The sequence below is a fragment of the Macaca nemestrina genome, chromosome 4, assembly GCF_043159975.1.
Source record: "Macaca nemestrina isolate mMacNem1 chromosome 4, mMacNem.hap1, whole genome shotgun sequence".
In the NCBI taxonomy this organism is placed as follows: Eukaryota; Metazoa; Chordata; class Mammalia; order Primates; family Cercopithecidae; genus Macaca; species Macaca nemestrina.
The window spans coordinates 131,038,424-131,058,181 of NC_092128.1; the positions used below are offsets into that span (position 1 = coordinate 131,038,424).

The window sequence follows — 19,758 nt, forward strand, 5'->3', positions numbered from 1 at the left end:
CGCCCGGTCCCGCCCGGCCCCGCCCCTCCCCGGCCCCCCCCTCCCCCGCCCTGCTCCTCCAGACACCGCCCCTCCCGGCTCCGTGCCTCTCTCTCCCGGGCCCCACCCTTCCCCGGGCCCCACGCCTGGAGCACGCCTGCCCCCTGGCCTCAGTCTCCGCCGGCCATCGGGGGTCCCGGCGGTTGCGTGCTCCGCCCCCTCCCTCCGCGCGGCGCTCGCCTATCTCGGCCCACAGGCCTCACTCGGTTCAGGGCGGTTGGGCCACACGCCTGTGGGGGCGGGGCCGGAGCGGGAGACGGAGCCAATAGGGCGCGGCGGCAGCGGTGGCTGTTGCGGTGGCGGCTGCGTCGGACCCAGGCGGGCTGAGAAGGAGGCGGAGGGAGGCGGAGGAAGGCGGCGGCGGCGGCGGCGCCCGTCCTGCTGAGAGTGTCGGTGCGGCGGTGGGAGAGGGTAACCGACATGCAGTGTGCGCCGCCGCTGGGATCCTGCTCTCCATCTGCGCCTACCATGTGGAGCTGGAGAAGAAGCGGGACCACGGGCCCTCTGCGACCTGGGACCCTGGATGAAGTGCTGCGCTGCACTTGCCTCCAGGTAGCCAGCGTTGGGGAGTGGGGCCGGGAGCGGCCGAGCGGGGCGAGCGTGGAGGCCGAGGCCGGGGAGCGCGCGGCTGGAGCTCGGGACTGTAGGCCGCGGGGGGACTGACGTGGTCGGGCCGGGCGGGGGCGACCCAAGCCCAGGTCGCGGGGAGGAGGTGGCGGTGCCGCGAGGCAGCCGGGGAGGAATGAGGTGGCAGAGTGCAGCCGGGAGGCCGGGGCAGACGGGGAGCGGTCGGGCGGGCTGGGACCGGGCTGGGCAGGAGCGCGAGGTGGCTGCGGAGGGTGGGTCTCGGCCGGCTTGACAGGTTTCCTGGTTCTCGGGAGGCGGCCGGGGGTGTGGGACCCTGTCCGCCGCACCCGCGAGACCAGCGGCCGCCTCTTGTCCCCACCATCACTGCAGCCAGGCTCTGGGGCCGGCTCCGACCAGAGGAGGGTTGCATTTCCCACTGTCTTCGTGATGCTGGGTCAGGTGTTTCCGTGGTCAGGCCTCTTTGTACTCCAGCACTGGTGAGAATTTGCAGACTTACTGGGACGGTGACATTTGCGGATAAACACGAATTTGACCCTATTCTGGAAGAAGTTACCGGCACTTAACATATCTGATTTCTTGGATTCCCTCTCGTATATTTCAGTGTGCCAGGAAGGGGGGAAATGATCTGAGTTCGAGTCTAGTTTAAGCTTCATTGGAGTAAAGGACAAGTATGTTATTTTTATGGCGGTGTTTTAGGCATTGGGATGACTTTTAAACATTGTTGCTTATTAATATAATAGGATACCCATAACAGATTAAAAACACACGCTTTGCTAAACTGGAGCTATTGGTTTGTGTTACTGATCATTTTAGTTTTTTTTTTTTTTTTTTTAATGTTTTAATTGGTTTGTCTGTTAGGTTTTATTTTAATGCATTAAATTTCCCTAGGCAAGTTACTTTGAAAAAGGGGGGAATTTACATTTTAAAAGAGGCTGCTTTTTTTTTTTTAATGCGGTGATTAAAAACATAACAAAAGTCGAAGGAATGATTTCAAAATTGACAGGTTACGATTTTAATAGAGACTATGTCTGATATTCAGATGTTTGTTAACAGTAGTCACATTTAAGCGATTTCTTCTCCTGTTGATTGGTAAATTGGTATGTATCAGAAATGTATAGCTCACTAGTTTATTTCGACTCACATATTGTTGATTACATGAACAAGGTAGCATTGGAGTTTGTCTTGTTATTGGTACAAACTTTAGGGAGCTGATCTTTCCACTTAGCTTTTTTCATGGACCAGATACTCTTTCTCATTTGCTCTTAAACAAAATTCCTGTAGCTTTTTACAGGGGAAATAATTATCATAGGGCCAAATGAAACTTTTTAAAAATACATTTAAAATGTAGGTATCAGGTTACAGGGGAAAATACACGGATGTGACAAAAAGCTCACATTTGTTGATGGTTATTCAGACCAAGGTTAATAGGCTGATTAGACTCTCAGATACTCTTTGAGAACCATTGAGTGTATTTTATGCAAATATTTTTATGTTATTTCCACTGTCAGAAAGGACTTTTAAACTTGTAAGTACCTTCCACCCAAAGTTAGTTGAATGAATAAATACATAAGAAAGAAATGTAGTAGCACATTTCAAGTATTTAAGAAACAAGAAGAGCTAAAAATAACTTTTGATCCTAGTTTAATATGGAATTTAAGCAGAATTTTTACCAATTTTTGATTTTTTTTTTGAAACAAGTAGTCTATAATGAATGGACCTTTTAACATTGGGGCATGGAAAGAGTACTTTACTGTATGCTTAAGTTGTTTTATTTTTTGAGAGGGAGTCTTGCTGTTGTCGCCCAGGCTGGAGTGCAATGGCGCGATCTTGGCTCACTGCAACCTCCGGCTCCGGGATTCAAGCGATTCTCCTGCCTCAGCCTCCCCAATAGCTGGGATTACAGACTCCCGCCATCATGCCAGGCTAATTTTTGTATTTTTAGTATAGAGGGGGTTTCTCCATGTCGGCCAGGGTGTCTCAAACTCCTGACCTCGGTTAATCCGCCTGCCTCGGCCTCCCAAAGTGTGGAATTACCACCGTGAGCCACTGCGTGAGCCTTAAGAATTTTAAGTTCTTAAAATTGCCGTTTCTTGGCTGGGCGCAGTGGCTCAAGCCTCAATCCCAGCACTCTGGGAGGCTTAGGTGGGCGGATCAACCGAGGTCAGGAGTTTGAGACAGGCCTAGCCAACATAGTGAAACCCCATCTCTACTAAAAAATACAAAAATTAGCCGGACTTGGTGGCGCATGTCTGTAGTCCCAGCTACTGGGGAGGCTAAGGCAGGAGAATCTCTTGAACCCAGGAGGCAGAGGTTGCAGTGAGCCGAGATCGCGCCATTGCACTCCAGCCTGGGCGACAAGAGTGAGACTCCATCTAAAAAAAATAAAAATAAAAAAATAGTAAGAATGAACATTTCTTTAAAAAAGAGAGTTTTGAACCATTTAATAAGCATACACTCCAACTATTCTCATAGTTATATATCCTGCAAAGCTGTGTGTTTGTGCACCATAAAACATCAAGTAGTATATTAAAAGTATATAAGTACATGTAAGACTAAAGGTAACTGGATCTCTTTATAGTTTTCAATGTGAATTTAATACGTTGTGACTGAAAGTGATGTTTCATTGTATAGCTGTTGACATAAAATAATTTAACTTAGATGCTTGCTAAAGGAGGATGGGTAAAAATAAGATACGCTAATAAGAAGAGTAAGTAACTTATTTGCCATCTACACAGTGAAATTACTTTAAGAAATTTGTTCAATTTGATGAGCCTGTTTATAAACTACTTGCAAAAATCAAGTAGTTTATAAACTTATCATTTCATAAATGAATTTACAAATCAACTTGTTTTTCAAGTAGTTTATAAACAGGCTGATCAAAATCACATGTGCGTATATACATATATAATCACATATATTTGTACATGTATAGACTCATTCTTTTGGAAGTGGGTAGACAAAATATTGAAAGTTTTTATTTTGTCAACCTGAAAGAGACTTTAAATGAAAGCTGATTATTGGAGACCTCAAGTTAGTTTATTATGATAGTGATTGCCATGTAGCAGTACTATCCCAAATGTGACTGTTTTAGGAAAAGACAGTTTGAGCCCAGAGGAAAGTTAACAGATGAAAAAGATTCCGAAGAAAGTAATCTTCGAGGATCCAGAGTCAGCTCATGGTTTTGAATTGCTTAAACTCACTTTATTCTCATTTCACAATCCCTAAATGTCTTAACCCAAACAGAATAAGGTAGAGATTAATGAGAGAATCTTGAGGGGCATCTGTGTGTAAAGTCCTCTATTATTCTGGGGAGGCATAATGATGGGACGTTCCAGACTTATAGATTTCTAAAGAAATATTTTCCCCAAATTAGGAGGCTACAGTAGAAATGCTGATTTTTTAATTCTACCAGGTACAGCCAATAAAAAGAGTAACACACCACTATCTCCTATCACCATCATTTCATTTAACAAGAGGATATTTCCATTCAAACAATTTGAAAGAACAGAATCTCTCAGAATAAAAGATCTTTAAATGGGGAATCATTTAGCTCTATGGAAAAGTTTACTTTCAGACCAGCCTGGTCAACATGCTGAAAGCCTGTCTCTAGTAAAAATACAAAATTATCTGAGTGTGGTGGCATACACCTGTAATCCTAGCTACTCCAGAGGCTGAGGCAGGAGAATCACTTAAACCCTGGAGGCCGAAGTTGCAGTAAGCTAAGATCGCACCATTGCACGCCAGCCACCCTGTGTGACACAGTGAGACTCAGTCTCAAAAAAAAAAAAGAAGTTTACTTTCATGTTCTTACTATTTCCCATAAATCATTGAAAACTCTGCTGCAAACCTGCACCAGCCTGCCAGCTAACATTAAGTTAGCACTCCCTGCCCCCTTGGTTTGGTACACTGAGCTCAAATCTAAGGAATCTGTGTGGGCTTCCAGCCCTCCCAGTTCTTAGACTTGTAGCCTTATCTTCATGATGCCTCAGTTTCTTATCTTTATTTTATTTTATTTTATTTTTGAGATGGACTCTCGCTCTGTCACCCAGGCTGGAGTGCAGTGGCCGGATCTCAGCTCACTGCAAGCTCCGCCTCCCGGGTTCACGCCATTCTCCTGCCTCAGCCTCCCGAGTAGCTGGGACTACAGGTGCCCGCCACATCGCCCGGCTAGTTTTTTGTATTTTTCACTAGAGACGGGGTTTCACTGTGTTAGCCAGGATGGTCTCGATCTCCTGACCTGGTGATCCACCCGTCTCGGCCTCCCAAAGTGCTGGGATTACAGGCTTGAGCCACCGCGCCCAGCCTCATTTTCTTATCTTAACTAGAGATTTTAACATCTACTTAGGGCCTGGTGCAGTGGTTCACACCCGTAATCCCAGCACTTTGGGAGGCTGACACCTGGCAGAGCTCTTGAGCTTAGGTTTCAGACCAGCCTGGGCAACAGGGCAAAACCCTGCCTGTACAAAAAATACAAACGTTAACCGGGCATGGTGGCATATGCCTGTATTTCCAGCTTCTTGGGATGCTGAGGTGTGAGGATCACTTGAGCTTGGGAGGCCGAGGTCCATAGTGAGCCATGATGGTGCCACTGCACTCCTGCCTGGTTGGTAAAGAGAGACCCTGTCTCAAAAAAGAAACAAATAAACCAAAAAAAAACCTACTTTGCTAGATGAGTGTTAGGATGAAAAGTGATACATGTATGTTCCTGAAATAAAGTTTGTCCTCAGTTGTAGCTGTCACCATTGATTGGAGATGTTCCTTTTTTTTTCAGTGTTTGATAATAAGTGCCTTTAAGTATAATAAGTTTCTTGTATATACTTGTTTATATATTTGGATATTAATTGTTTTAATGTAGCATATTGCTGACATAAAGACATGTTCATTTAAAACAGTTTTGAAGTTGTGCAAGAGAAACTAATATGCAGAATTTTTTTTTTTTTAGATGGAATCTTGCTCTGTCACCCAGGCTGGAGTGCAGTGGCGCGATCTCAGCTCACTGCAACCTCCGCCTTGTGGGTTCAAGTGATTCTCCCATCTCAGCCTCCCGAGTAGCTGGGATTTCAGGCACCCGCCAGTATGCTTGAGGAAGTTTTGTATTTTCAGTGGAGACAGGGTCTCGCCATGTTGGCCAAGCTGGTCTTGAACTCCCGACCTCAGGTGATCCACCTGCCTCAGCCTCCCAAAGTGCTGAGATTACAGGTGTCAGCCACTGTGCCCGGTTTTAATATGCAAAATATTCTACGTAAGTATTTCCTGTATATTAGACCCCGTCTAAGAAGGGTTTCTATGTAAGCATAGTACAAATGATCTAGAAAGGCTCATAGACTTGGTAAATCTACATTTCTTAAAACTATAAAAATAGTCCGGTTGTCCTATGGTATATGTATAGGACATATACTATAGGGGATTGGTTCCAGGACCCCTGTTTTCACCAAAATCCTGGCATAGTCAAGTCCCCACTGTGGGCCGTGCAGTACCTGGGTATATGAAAAGTTGGGCCTCCATATATGCAAGTTTCATTCTGCATTTGGTTGAAAAAGATCCACATATAAGTGGGCCCACGGAGCTTAAACCCATGTTGTTCAAGGGTCCACTGTATTTGAAAATCAAGTCCATGAAAAAGTTGCCATGTTTTACAAAATGTTGAATTACTACCTCCCCCATATCAAAATGTTGGATTATTACCTCCCCTGTATCTTAAAGTGCAATCTATTTACTACCCCATTGAGATAATGAGACTTTTAGAATTAGAATAGAACCTGGAGCCGGACATGTTGGTTCACACCTGTAATCCCAGCTGATGTGGGTGGGTCACTTGAGTTTAGGAGTTTGAGAACAGCCTGGCCAACACAGTGAAACCCTCTCTCTACTAAAATTGCAAAAAAATTAGCTGGGTATGGTGGTGGGTGCCTGTAATCCCAGCTACTCAGGAGGCTGAGGCAGGAGAATCGCTTGAACCTAGGAGGCAGATGTTGCAGCGAGCTGAGATCACACCACTACACTCTAGCCTGGGCAACAAGAGCCTTAAAATAAAAAAGCCGGGTATGGTGGCGGGCACCTGTAATCCCAGGCAGGAAAATCACTTGAACCTGGGAGGAAGAGGCTGCAGTTAGCCGAGATTGCGCCATTGGACTCTAGCCTGGGCAACAAGAGAAAACTCCATCTCCAGAAAAAAGAATGTAGAAGTATTTACTGCTTCTTGTTTTGTCTGAGATTCACAGGTTAAGTGACTTGCCCAACACAGGTTGTTGTTATCTTGGGCAAGATATCTTGGGCAGGATATCTTGGACAAATTGAGACTTGACACCTGGCTTCCAGAGTACTTCTTTAGAGTCCCCTTTGCACCCTACTGCCTGAGCCTGAAAGTTCTAGATGAGTTTGAACAACATAGTGAGGCCCTGTCTCTACAAAAAATAGCCAGGCATGGTAGCATATACTTGTAGTTCTAGCTACTCAGGAGGCTGAGGTGGGAGGATCGCTTCAGCCTGGGAGGTTGAGGCTGCAGTGAGTTGTGATCATGCTACCGCACTGCAGAGAGGGCCACAGAGCAAGACCCTCCCTCTCTCAAAAAAAAAAAAAAAAAAGGGTTAAAAATATATCTTCTTTTTAAAAAATAGAAGGCCAATATAGATATCACAGAAATTGTCATATTGTCAGATTCTTTTCTGTACTCAGCCCTAACAAAACATGCTGTCTTCAACTTTACTTAGTTGAAGACAACTTTATTTAGTTGAAGAGAGAAAAGGTTCTAATTTGAGTTCCCTTTATCCAAGGAGTTTCCACTTTTACTATGTATTTTTCAAACTGAAAAGAGACTTTGTATTTAATCTCAGATGTCATTAAGTACTTGAAATAAATTAGATTTCTAGTTAAATTAAGAGCTGCTTCAAGTTCTTAATTAGTAGTACATTCAATAGTCAGGAGTGCACACTGTTGTTGTTGAGATGGAGTTTCACTCTTGTTGCCCAGGCTGGAGTGCAATGGTGCGATCTCGGCTCACTGCAGCCTCTGCTTCCTGGGTTTAAATGATTCTACTGCCTCAGGCATGAGCCACCATGCCCAGCTAATTTTGTATTTTTAATGGAGATGGGGTTTCTCCATGTTGGTCAGGCTGGTTTTGAACTCCCGACCTCAGGTGATCCGCCTGCCTCAACCTCCCAAAGTGCTGGGATTACATGCATGAGCCCCCATGCCTGGCCAGGATACACACTCTTAATTTCATGGTCACCTGTTACCATGAAGCCATTTTCCAGATATATAAAATCTGTAATTTTCACAAAACCAATATATAGAGTATGTGGCTACTGTCTTTCTTTTTTCATTTTTTGAGACAAGGCTTCTCTCTGTTGCCCAGGCTGGAGTGCAGTGGCATGAACAAGGCTCACAGCAGCCTTGACCTTTCAGGCTCAAGGGATCCTCCCACCTCAGCCTCGAGTATCTGGGACCACAGATGTGTGCCCACACGCCTGGCTCATTTTTAGATTTTGTAGAGACGGGGGTCTTGCCATATTGTCTGGATGGGTCCAGAAATCCTGGGTTCAAGTAATCTGCTGGCCTCAGCCTTCTAAAGTGCTGAGGTTATAGGCGTGAGCCACCGTGCCCTGCTTGTCTTCTTTTTCAAGTTGGTCAGTTCTCCTTGCAATGAATGCCTTTCCCCTTACTTTTTTTTTTTTTTTTTTTTTTTTTGAGACGGAGTCTTGCTCTGTAGCCTGGGCTGGAGTGCAGTGGCCGGATCTCAGCTCACTGCAAGCTCCGCCTCCCGGGTTTGCGCCATTCTCCTGCCTCAGCCTCCGGAGTAGCTGGGACTACAGGCGCCCGCCACCTCGCCCAGCTAGTTTTTTGTATTTTTAGTAGAGACGGGGTTTCACCGTGTTAGCCAGGATGGTCTCGATCTCCTGACCTCGTGATCCGCCCGTCTCGGCCTCCCAAAGTGCTGGGATTACAGGCTTGAGCCACCACGCCCGGCTTTCCCCTTACATTTGAACATCTGAGGAATTACTGACATAAAAAATTTCCGTTTCTTTCTCTGTCTTTTTTGTTTTTCTGAGATGGAGTCTCACTCTGTCACCCAGGCTGAAGTGCAGTGGCTCGATCTTGGCTCACTGCCACCTCGGCCTCCCAGGTTCAAGTGATTCTCCTTCCTGTCTTCTGAGTAGCTGGGATTATAGGTGCTCACCACCATGCCCAGCTAATTTTTGTATTTTCTAGTAGAAACAGCATTTTCATCATATTGGCCAGGCTGATCTCGAACTCCTGACCTCAGGTGATCCACCCGCCTCGGCCTCCCAAAGTGCTGGGATTATAGACAATGAGTCACCATGCCCGGCCTGTCCATGGATTTTTTTTTAAAATGTGCTTTGAGCAATCTAAAACGAAAGCAGTCTGCCTAAAATTTATATTCATATATTTCTACTATACTACAGATATTGATTTTGTGGAGCTATGATTTCATAAGATATTTTAACAGTAATGAAACATTTTATAATTCTGTTATTGTTATTTTCTAAAAAGTTTAGTTATTTAAGTGCAAATGCAATGGACAGGAGTGATCATATTGAAGCACTAGGAAAAACTTTGTGGGTAAAAATTCGACCTCAAATATGCAAAAATTTAACTTCCCCTATGGAAATAATGTCTTTTTACAAAAGAAAAATGAACATATTTGTTTGCAAGGTGTTCTTATACACACACACACACGTGCGTGTGCCTTTAGAAATGGTACCCAGGCCGGGTGCAGTGGCTCACGCCCGTAATCCCAGCACTTTGGGTGGCCAAGGTGGGTGGATCACCTGAGGTCAGGAGTTTGAGACCAGCCTGGCCAACATGGTGAAACCCTGTCTCTACTGAAAATACAGAAGTCAGCTGGGTGTGGTGGCATGCGCCTGTAATCCCAGCTACTCAGGAGGCTGAGACAGGAGATTGCTTGAACCTGGAAGGTAGAAGTTGCAGTGAGCCTAGATTGCACCATTCTACTCCAGCCTGGGCGACAGAGTGAGACTCTATCTTAAAAAAAAAAAAAAAAAAAAAGAATATGGTAACCAATCTATATTCTTTTTAGGTGATCTTTGAAAAACAAAACCTGTCTGCAAACACATCGAGGTGGGGCAAGAGTGTGTGAAAATGGGACATTAATTAAGATTGATTGATGGAATAAGTGATGTAGAAAGCAGACAAAGTCCTTTCCACAATTTTGATGAAAGTTCTTTCAATTTGTCTCATCACTCAGCTTAATAAGAAATAAAATTGAAAATAATTTACATTGTCCTACTATTTACATTTTACTAACTCCATATGTGTAGAGGTATAAGGGATTTTTAGAAGAGAAACAAAGTTAAGACTTTTAAACCTGAATTTGGATAAAAGATGAATCTTCAAAAGTATTGATAATTTTGGAAAATAATTTTTAAGAAAGGCATGACAGCCAGTGATTATCTAGTTAGGCAATTTGTTGCCAGGAATTGTGAAGCTTTACTATAAAAACTATAGGATGAATGATGAATCCTCGATGCTGAGATTTTATTTGTCTTCTTTTTTAATAGATGGACATTGTACCATTGATTACCAAAGCAGATACAATTTCTAAAAATGATTTACAGATGTTTAAGAGTAAGATAATGAGTGAATTGATTTGCAGTGGCATCCAGATACATCAGCTCTTAACAGATGAAGAAACTGCTGCTCAAGCGATCTCCTCAATTAATGTAAGTTTCAGTAACAATATCTGACAAAGAGGCTATAAATGAGTGTTTATCCAGAATCTAGTGTGAGAATTTTTACATTTTCTTCATTTTGAAAAGTTTCTGCTGATAATTGATTCTTTGTAAGCAGATTTATTTAGATTTAATTCAAACACTGTGTTCCTCAAGGATATTGGCCTATAATTTTCTTCTTGGAAGTATATTTTCTTGCTTTGATATCAAGGGGATGCTGCCTCATAAAATGACTCTGAAGGTGTTACCTCTTTTTTCTATTTTTTCAAAGAATTTGAGGATGTTTTATATTAAAATTTCTTTGAATGTTTGGTAGAATTTACCCATGAAGTAATCTGGTCCTGGGCTATATTTTGGAGTTTTGAAAAATTACTTCTTTAGTTTCTCTTTTTGTTATTGGTCTCTTTAAGCTCTCTATTTATTCTCCATTCAGTCTTGGTAGGTTATATGTTTCTAGTCATTTCACCATTTCTTCCAAGTTGTCAAATTGGTTGATTTATAATTGTTCATACTAGTCCAGTATAATTCTGTTTATTTCTGTAAGAAATAAATTTCTGTAATAATTTGTAATATCTTCTCTTTCATTTCTTATTTTATTAACATGTTCTCTATTTTTGCCCTTAGTCAAGGTAAGGGCTTTGATTTTGATTTTTTTTCCCCCAAATCAACTCTTAGCTTAATTGATTATTTTTTTTGTTTTAGTTTTTGAGACAGAGTCTCACTCTGTTGCCCAGGCTGGAGTGCAGTGGCACAATCTTGGCTCACTGTGACCTCCATCTCCTGGATTCAAGCGATTCTCCTGCTTCAGCCTCCTGAGTAGCTGGATTTACAGGAGCGTGCCACCACGCCTGGCTAATTTTTGTATTTTTAGTTCAGACAGGGTTTCACCATGTTGGCTGGGCTGGTCTCGAACTCTTGGCCTCAAGAGATCTCCTGGGATTACAGGCATGAGCCACCGTGCCTGGCCGATTAAAATTTTTTAAATTCTCTATTTCATTTATTTATGCTCTAATCTTTGTTATTTCTTTCCTTCTGCTAATTTTTTTTTTTTTTTTTTTTTTTTTTTTTTTTTTTTGGTGTAAGGTTAGGTTGTTTATTTGAGATCTTTTTGGGTTTTTTTGAGACGGAGTCTCCTTCTGTCGCCCAGGCTGGAGTGCAGTGATGCAATCTCGGCTCACTGCAACCTCCGCCTGCCAGGTTCAAGCAATTCTCCTCCCTCAGCCTCCCGAGTAGCTGGGACTACAGGCCTGCACCACCATACCCAGCTAATTTTTTTTGTATTTTTGGTAGAGATGGTGTTTTACCGTGTTAGCCAGGCTGGTTTTGAACTCCTGACCTCAGGCAATCCACCTGCCTCAGCCTCCCAAAGTGCTGGAATTACAGGCATGAGCCACCATGCATAGGCGAGATCTTTTTTTTAAAAGATGTAGGTGTTGGCCGGGCGCGGTGGCTCACGCCTGTAATCCCAGCACTTTGGGAGGCCGAGGTGGGCGGATCACAAGGTCAGGAGATCGAGACCACGGTGAAACCCCGTCTCTACTAAAAATACAAAAAATTAGCCGGGCGCGGTTGTGGGCGCCTGTAGTCCCAGCTACTCGGGAGGCTGAGGCAGGAGAATGGCGTGAACCCGGGAGGCGGAGCTTGCAGTGAGCCGAGATCGCGCCACTGCACTCCAGCCTGGGCGACAGAGCGAGACTCCGTCTCAAAAAAAAAAAAAAGAAAAGAAAAAAAGATGTAGGTGTTTACTACTATAAACTTCCTTTGTTTTTTATTTTAGATTCAGAGGGTGTAAGTGCATATTTGTCAAATAGATATATTGAATAATGGTGAGGTTTGGCTTCTAGTGTAACTATCCTGAGATAGTAAACTTTGTACCCAACAGATCTTTTTTTTTTTTTTTTTTTTTTGAGACATGGTCTCACTCTGTTGTCCCAGCTGGTGTGCAGTGCCGTGATCACATCTCACTACCAGTAGATAATTTTTTGACCATCAACCTCCTTCCAATCTCTGCCTTTTGGAGTCTTGTTATCTGTTGTTTCCATCTTTATGTCCTTGTGTACTCATTGTTTAACTCCTGCTTATGAGAACATGTGGTACTTGATTTTCTGTTTCTGAGTGGTTTCACTTAGGATTATGGCCCCCAACTCCATCCATGTTACTGCACAGAGCATGATTTCTCTTTTTTTATGGCTGCGTAGTATTTCATGGTGTAGATGGACTACATTTAAAAAATCCAGTCCACTGTTAATGGACATTTAGGTTAGTTCCATGACTTTACTATTATGCGTAGGAATGTAATACACTTATGAGCGAAAGTGACTTTTTTATATAATGTTTACTTTCAGGTAGATGCCTAGTATAATCACTGGGTCGAATGGTAGCTCTATTTTTAGTGCTTTGAGAAATCTCTATATTGTTTTTCATAGAGTTTGTGCTAATTTATGGTCCCACCAACAGTGAATAAGCATTCATTATTCTCTGCATCCACACCAACATCTGTTGTGTTTGCAGTAATAGCCATTCTGACTATGTAAGATGATATTTTTTGTGTGTGTGTGTGTGTGTGTGTGTGTGTGTGTGTGTGTGTGTGTTTGAGACAGAGTCTCACTCTGTCACTCATTCTGGAGTGCAGTGAAATGATTTCAGCTGACTGCAACCTCCACCTCCTGGGTTCAAGCAATTCTCCTGCCTCAGCTTCTGGGGTAGCTGGGATTACAGGTGCTCACTACCAAGCCCAGCTAATTTTTGTATTTTGAGTAGAGTTGGGGTTTAACCTTATTGGTCAGGCTGGTCTCAAACTCCTGGCCTCAGGTGATCCACTCGCCTTGGCCTCCCAAAGTGCTGGGATTACAGGTGTGAGCCACTGTGCCCGGCCTTTATTGTGGCTTTAATTTGCATTACTCTGATGATTGGTGATGTTGAGCAAGATTTCATGTTTGGTGGCCACTTGTATGTCTTCTTTTGAGAAATGTCTGTTCATATCCTTTGTGGTCTTTTTAATGGGGTTGTTTATTCTTGGTTGTTGTTGAGTTGTTTGTGTTCTTTGTAGATTCTTCGTATTAGTCCTTTTTCAGATGCAAAGTTTGCAAATATTTTGTTTCTATTGTGTAGATTGTCTGTTTACTCTGTTAATCATTTCTTTTGCGGCGCTCTTCAGTTTCAGTCCAATTTGTGTATATTTGGTTTTGTTGCATATGCTTTTCGGGACTAATTTATGAATTACTTGCCTACGCCAATATCTAGAAGAGTTTTTCCTACATTTTCTTCTAGGATTTTTATAGCATCTGGTGTTTCATTTAAGTCATTAATGCATCTTGAGTTAAAGTTTGCATATGATAAGAGATGGGGATTCAGTTTCATTCTTTTGCCTATGGGTAGCCAATTTTCCCAGCACCATTTATTAAATAGAATGCCCTTTCCCCATTGTTTATTTTTGCCAACTTTGTCAAAGGTCACTTGGATATAGGCATGTGGCTTCATTACTGGTTCTTTATTCTCTTTTCTTTCACAATTTTTTTCTCCCTTTTTTAGCTGTATCCTTCCTAGCAATGGGCTCTTTATTCTGTTCTATTAATCAATCAGTCCGTTTTTGTACCAATGCCATACTGGTTTATTTAGTATTGCATTATAGTATAATTTGAAGTCAGACACATGATGCCTCTTAGTTCTTTTTGCTTAGGATTACTTTGGCTATTTAGATGCATTTTTGGTTCCATATGATATTTAGGATCGTTTTTTTCTAATCCTGTAAAAAATGTTATTGGTAATTTGATAGGAATTGTGGTGAATCTTTAGGTTGCTTTGGTTAATATGGTCTTGGTAATGTTATTGATTCTTGCAATCCAAAAATTCCATAAATTTTTGGAATAGTTTCAGTAAGATTGATACCAGCTCTTCATTGCACTTCTGGCAAAATTTGGCTGTAAACCCATTCGTTCTTTTTGTTTGTTTGAAATTATTTTATTACTGTGTCTATTTCATTACTTGCTATTGGGCTATTTAGGGTATCTATTTTTTTTCTGATTCAGTCTTAAGAGGTTGTATGTTTCCAGGAATTTATCCATTTTCTTTATTTTTTTAAAGAATATAAAACTATTATTGACAGCTGTTCACCAGTACTTACAATAAGGTAAACAACATACAGTTGGATAACATTCTCATGACCACAAAGGTGTTTTTCCTGCCTTTTGCTAAACCATTAAAGCAAGTACTGAAAAGATTGAGCCTACATGTAAGGAATGAGTTGGGGTAAAGAAAAAACTTGTAAGTCTTTTAGTTTACTTTTGTAATTTAAGTTATGAAAGGCTTGTTTTAAATTTATTTTTATTTATTTTTTATTGAGACAGAGTCTCACTCTGTTGCCCAGACTGGAGAGCAGTGGCACCATCTCGGCTCACTGCAATGTCTGCCTCCCAGGTTCAAACAATTCTCTAGAAGAGGCCATTTTTTATTGCAGACTTGAAGAGCTATTATTCACTGCCTCCAAGCTGCTCTGGGTTGAAGGTCTGCGGCATCTCGCCCTGTGCGCCTCCAGCTCGAGCCACATCTGAGCAGGGAGGGATAAATTTAACCATTTTGTCTAGGTTTTCTAGTTTGTATGCATAGAGATATTCATATTAGTTTCTGATCTTTTGTTTTCTGTGGTATCAGTTGTAACGTCACTTTTATCACTTCTGATTGTGCATGTGCTTACTTAAATCTTCTTTTTTCTTGGTTAATCTAGCCAGCACCATATCAATTTTCTTTCTTTTCTTTTATTTTTTTTTTTATTTCTTGAGACAAGTTTCACTTTATTGTCCAGGCTGGGGTGCAGTGGCACGATCTTGACTCACTACAACCTCTGCCTCCCAGGTTCAAGCAATTGTTATGCCTCAGCCTCCTGAAGCTGGGATTACAGGCACCCGCCCCCATGCCCAGCTGATTTTTTGTATTTTAGTAGAGACAGGGTTTCCCCATCTTGCCCAGGCTGGTCTCGAACTCCTCAGCTCAGGCGATTCACCTGTCTCGGCCTCCCAAAGTGGTAGGATTGCAGGCATGAGCCACTGTGCCTGGCCTAACACCATATCAATTTTCTTATCTTTTCAAAAAACAAAACAGGTTTTTTGAACTAACACAGGTAAAAAATAAAGAAAATTTAAATAAATAAGAGGTCAAGAAATAGGAAATTAAGTAAAGCAACCCAACTTATGAGTTGTAGGCATTCCCGAGAGAGAATAGGAGAAGATAAAAAGATTGGAAACATATTTGAGGGAATAATCAGAAAAACTCTTTTGGTGTTGCTAGAAAGGTACACATCCAGATGCAAGAAGCTCAGAGAATACCTGGAAATACTTTGCAAGATGAACTTCACCAGACTATCTAATAGTCAACTAGAAGGAAAATACTCTGAAAGAAGCCAGAGAGAAATTTCAAATCACCTATAAAGGAAATCACATTAGACTAACTACAGACTTCATAGAAGAAACTTTACAAGCCAGAAGGCATTGGGATTTTATTTTCTGTCTGTCTTCTGCTTAGTCTAGCCTATTGTTAAAGCTTTCAACCGTAAATCGATCCTTCAGTGTGTTTTTCATTTCTAGAAATTCCATTCTTTTAATTTAAAGATATCTGTACTTAATTCACATTCTGCATTATTCTGATAGCTTTGTGATGATTTTCAATCTTCTCTTGGATCTCATTGAGCTTCCTCATCTATATTTTAAATTCATTATCTTTCATTTCAGAATTGTCATTTTGGTTGGTTAGGATCCATTGCCAGAGAGCTAGTGCATCCTTTGGTAGTATCAAAACATTCTGAGTTTTTTTGTTTTGTTTTGTTTTTAAATTCATGATGCCAAATTTCTTATGATGGTTTCTTCTCATCTGGGAAAGTTGTCCCTTCTTATTTTTGAATTTACTTTAATTTAGATGGGGCTTTTCCCCCTTGTGGGTGTAACTATAGCGTCTATAGGGTAGGGGGCTTTGGCTTTGTTTCTTTAGTCCTGTGCCCTTCTGTCAGTAGACTTTTTATTGGTTTGTGCCATTTAACCTCCATGCCAGTAAGTGGCACTCATGAATAAGAGCCAGCTATGGCAGAAACAGATGGTGTGTGTTTGATCTTTGTTTACTGTGATTTCCTCTCTGTTGTTTCAGGTGATAGGCTGGTCTATGTAATGCCTAGACTCTGAGTTGCCTATTCAGCCCAGAGGGGAAGACAAAGCTGGGCAGAGCTGGACCACAAAGCTTACCCACCAACATCTCAAGATGAACGTGAACAGTAGCCTTTATGGGGGTGGCTGAGGCAGCTCCTGTTGAAATGCTCACAGGTCTCTGTAGGGAGGGAGGAGCTGTACCAGCTCTGCCTCCTATGTAGGTAGGAACATGATCTGTTTCCCTATCCTACCCCTGTCCCAGAGCTCATGACTCTTAGTTCAGATGTTGTCATCTACCTCCACGTCATAATGTAGCCAAGAGCCATTGAAAATGCCTGTCTGATGACTCTTCATAGGAGCAACCTGAGGGTAGGAGGTTGCTCAGCCCAATAGACAGCCCTGTGGCTTGCCTGTTCTCTCATGCAGGAACGCTGCTACTTTGTGTACACAGGAGAAGCAGCTTCACCTTTCAGCACAGGAAGGTGGGTTTCAGCTGTTGTAATGTCGGCCGGCTGGGTCGGCACAGCCTTATTCTCCAGAGGGAGTGATCAGGTGCCAGTGGTGGACTGGGCTAGCCATTTTCTTGATTCTCAGATCCCTATATGTTGTTCTGGATGGCATGCATAAGTACTGGAGGGACTGGATCAGAAACTGGCTGGCATATGTGTCCTCAGGTACCCAGGGTTCAGATGCTGGCTGTGATAGAGAGGGGCAGGCTGGCCCAACACAACTGGCAGAAAACTTAGGCAGGGGCAGGAAGAATGCTCAGGCAACTGCAGACTGCTAAAGCGACAGCAGTGCCAGGGCTGATTGCAAGTGCCTGGGGGCTGGGCTCTCAGAAGAGTGCCAGGCCACAGCTGAAGTGATCAGATGGGAACATTGTTCTTAATTCTTTTTCTTTGAGACAGAGTTTTGCTCTTGGTGCCCAGGCTGGAGTGCAATGGTAGGGCCTCAGCTCATTTTAACCTCTGCCTCCTGGGTTCAAGCAATTCTCCTCCCTCAGCATCCTGAGTAGCTGGCATTACAGGCACCTGCCATCGCACTGGCTAATTTTTGTATTTTTAGTAGAGACGGGGTTTTCCACGTTGGCCAAGCTGGTCTTGAACTCCTGACCTCAGGTGATTTGCCTGCCTCAGCCTCCCAAAGTGCTGGGATTACAGGCGTGAGCCACCGCACCCAGCCCGTCCTTTGTTCTTAAAGGACAGTTTTTGGGGGGTAAAGTATTCCTTTTGGTCTTCTCTTTCTTCCAGTACATTGAATCATCCCACTGTTTCTTGACCTGCAAGATTTCTGTGGAGATATCCATTGATAGTCTTATGCAGGCTCCCTTATATGGGACAAGATGTTTTTCTCTTGCTGCTTTCAGAATTCTCTTTGTGATATAGGACAGAGTATACAAAGATTCAGTTTGCAAAATGAGTAATTTCTTTTTTTTCCTTTTTTTTTTTTTTTTTGAGATGTAGTCTCACTCTGTTGTCCAGGCTGGAGTACACTGGCGGTGATCTTGGCTCACTGCAAGTTCTGCCTCCTTCTGAGATTTCTATAATGCGTACATTGGTTTTCTTGACAATTTTCTGTAAGTTCTATAGGCTGTCTTCACTTTTTCCATCCTTTCTGTTTTTGTTCATCTAATAATAATTTCAAATAATTTGTTTTAGAGTTCACTCGTTCTTTCTTCTGCTTGATTGAGTCTTGCATTGAAGCTGTCCACTAAAATTCTCAGTGCAATTATTTTACTTTGTAGAGACAGAATTTTTGTGTGTTTTTTCTTTCTTTATTGAACTTCTGATTTTGTTCATGTATTGTTTTCCTGATTTCATTTTGTCATTTATCTGTATTTGCTTGAAGTTTATTTAGCTTTCTTTGTGGACAGTGATTTTGAATTTTTGCCGGGTGTGGTGGCTCACACCTGTCATTCCAGCACTTTGGGAAGCCAAGGTGGGTGGATCACCTGAGGTCAGGAGTTTGAGGCTAGCCTGGCCAACATGGTGACACCCCGTCTCTACTAAAAATAGAAAAACTAGCTGAGCATGGTGGTGCGTGCCTGTAGTCCCAGCTACTCAGGAGGCTGAGGCAGGAGAATCGCTTGAACTTGGGAAGTGGAGGTTGCAGTGAGTTGAGATCACACCACTGTACTCCAGCCTGGATGACAGAACGAGACTCTGTCAAAACAGACAAACAAACAAACGTAATTATTTTGAATTTTTTTCAAGTAGCACATGGATCTTCATTATTTTAGGGCCTGTTAATGGCTCTATATTAGGGATTTTTTTCTCTTTTTGTTTTTGTGGGGTCATGTTTGACTTCTTCCTCATGATCTTCATAGTCTTGCATTGGTCTTTGCTTATTTAAAGGAGCAATCTTGTCTTCTCATCTTTACAGACTTGTCTTATTAGGTAAAGACACTCTCATCTTAGGCTCCCAACTGGTGTAACTACCTTAGGGACCATGGTCATATGGGATGGATCGGGTCCTGGTCTTCTGTGAGTTCTGTAGTCAGTCTGTATGTGGGTGAAGCTCTTGGAAGGACTTTGGACAAGGAGCTTCAGTGCTTCGGGCATGTGGGGTTGGAGCCAAGTCCACAGAGAAATGCAGATGCTTATAGGTCTGCTGAGTCTGCACTTAATGTATTTGCTACTAAAGTGTGAGCCTGCCTTCTTAAAGGGGCTTTCCTTGGTCTTCAAATGTACTAGAATATCATAATCTGCTATCTGGATCCCAAAGCTCCCACAATGGCACTTTTGTCCATAGATGCTTGCCAAATTAGCATTTTCTCGGGGGATAAGAACTGGGATCTCCTATTCTCTTATCTTGCAGGTGTCACTCTCCTTTAATTCTCTAATCTTGGTTACTCTTAGATCTGTGGACCTAATTATAATGACTATTGGAAATAAAATAATTTTAGAATAAATCCAACATCTTAACAGTCTCACAGCCAGTTTCTGTTGACCACTTTTTTTCTTTTTTTAGGGGTATATTTTATTTTATACATTCCATGTAATATTTTGTTACAAATGGAGTATTTTAGATACTGCATTGTAACAACTTGGGATGAGAGTTCTGTCTCCTCCCGTAGAGCTTGTTATTGTTATGTATTTGTTCAGTAACTGGCAGAATTGTTTGAGTAAAGTCTGTTTCTCCTCCTACAGTGTTAAGCCTTTGATGTTTCTCCTCGTTAAGGTGCAGTTTTAGGCAGGCCCATAGCCGCACTGAATGAAGTGGTTTTGGTTGCTCTCTTTTCACATGATCATACCCAGCTGATAAGCTCCACTAATTGCCAGCAGATTGCT

General features: G+C 42.4%; 1 pseudogene; it reads left to right on the top strand.

Moving 5' to 3' along the window:
• The first annotated feature begins 215 nt into the window (after window positions 1–215).
• LOC139362918 (septin-14-like) overlaps window positions 216–19,758 on the top strand; it is a 70,958-nt pseudogene continuing 51,415 nt past the window's right edge.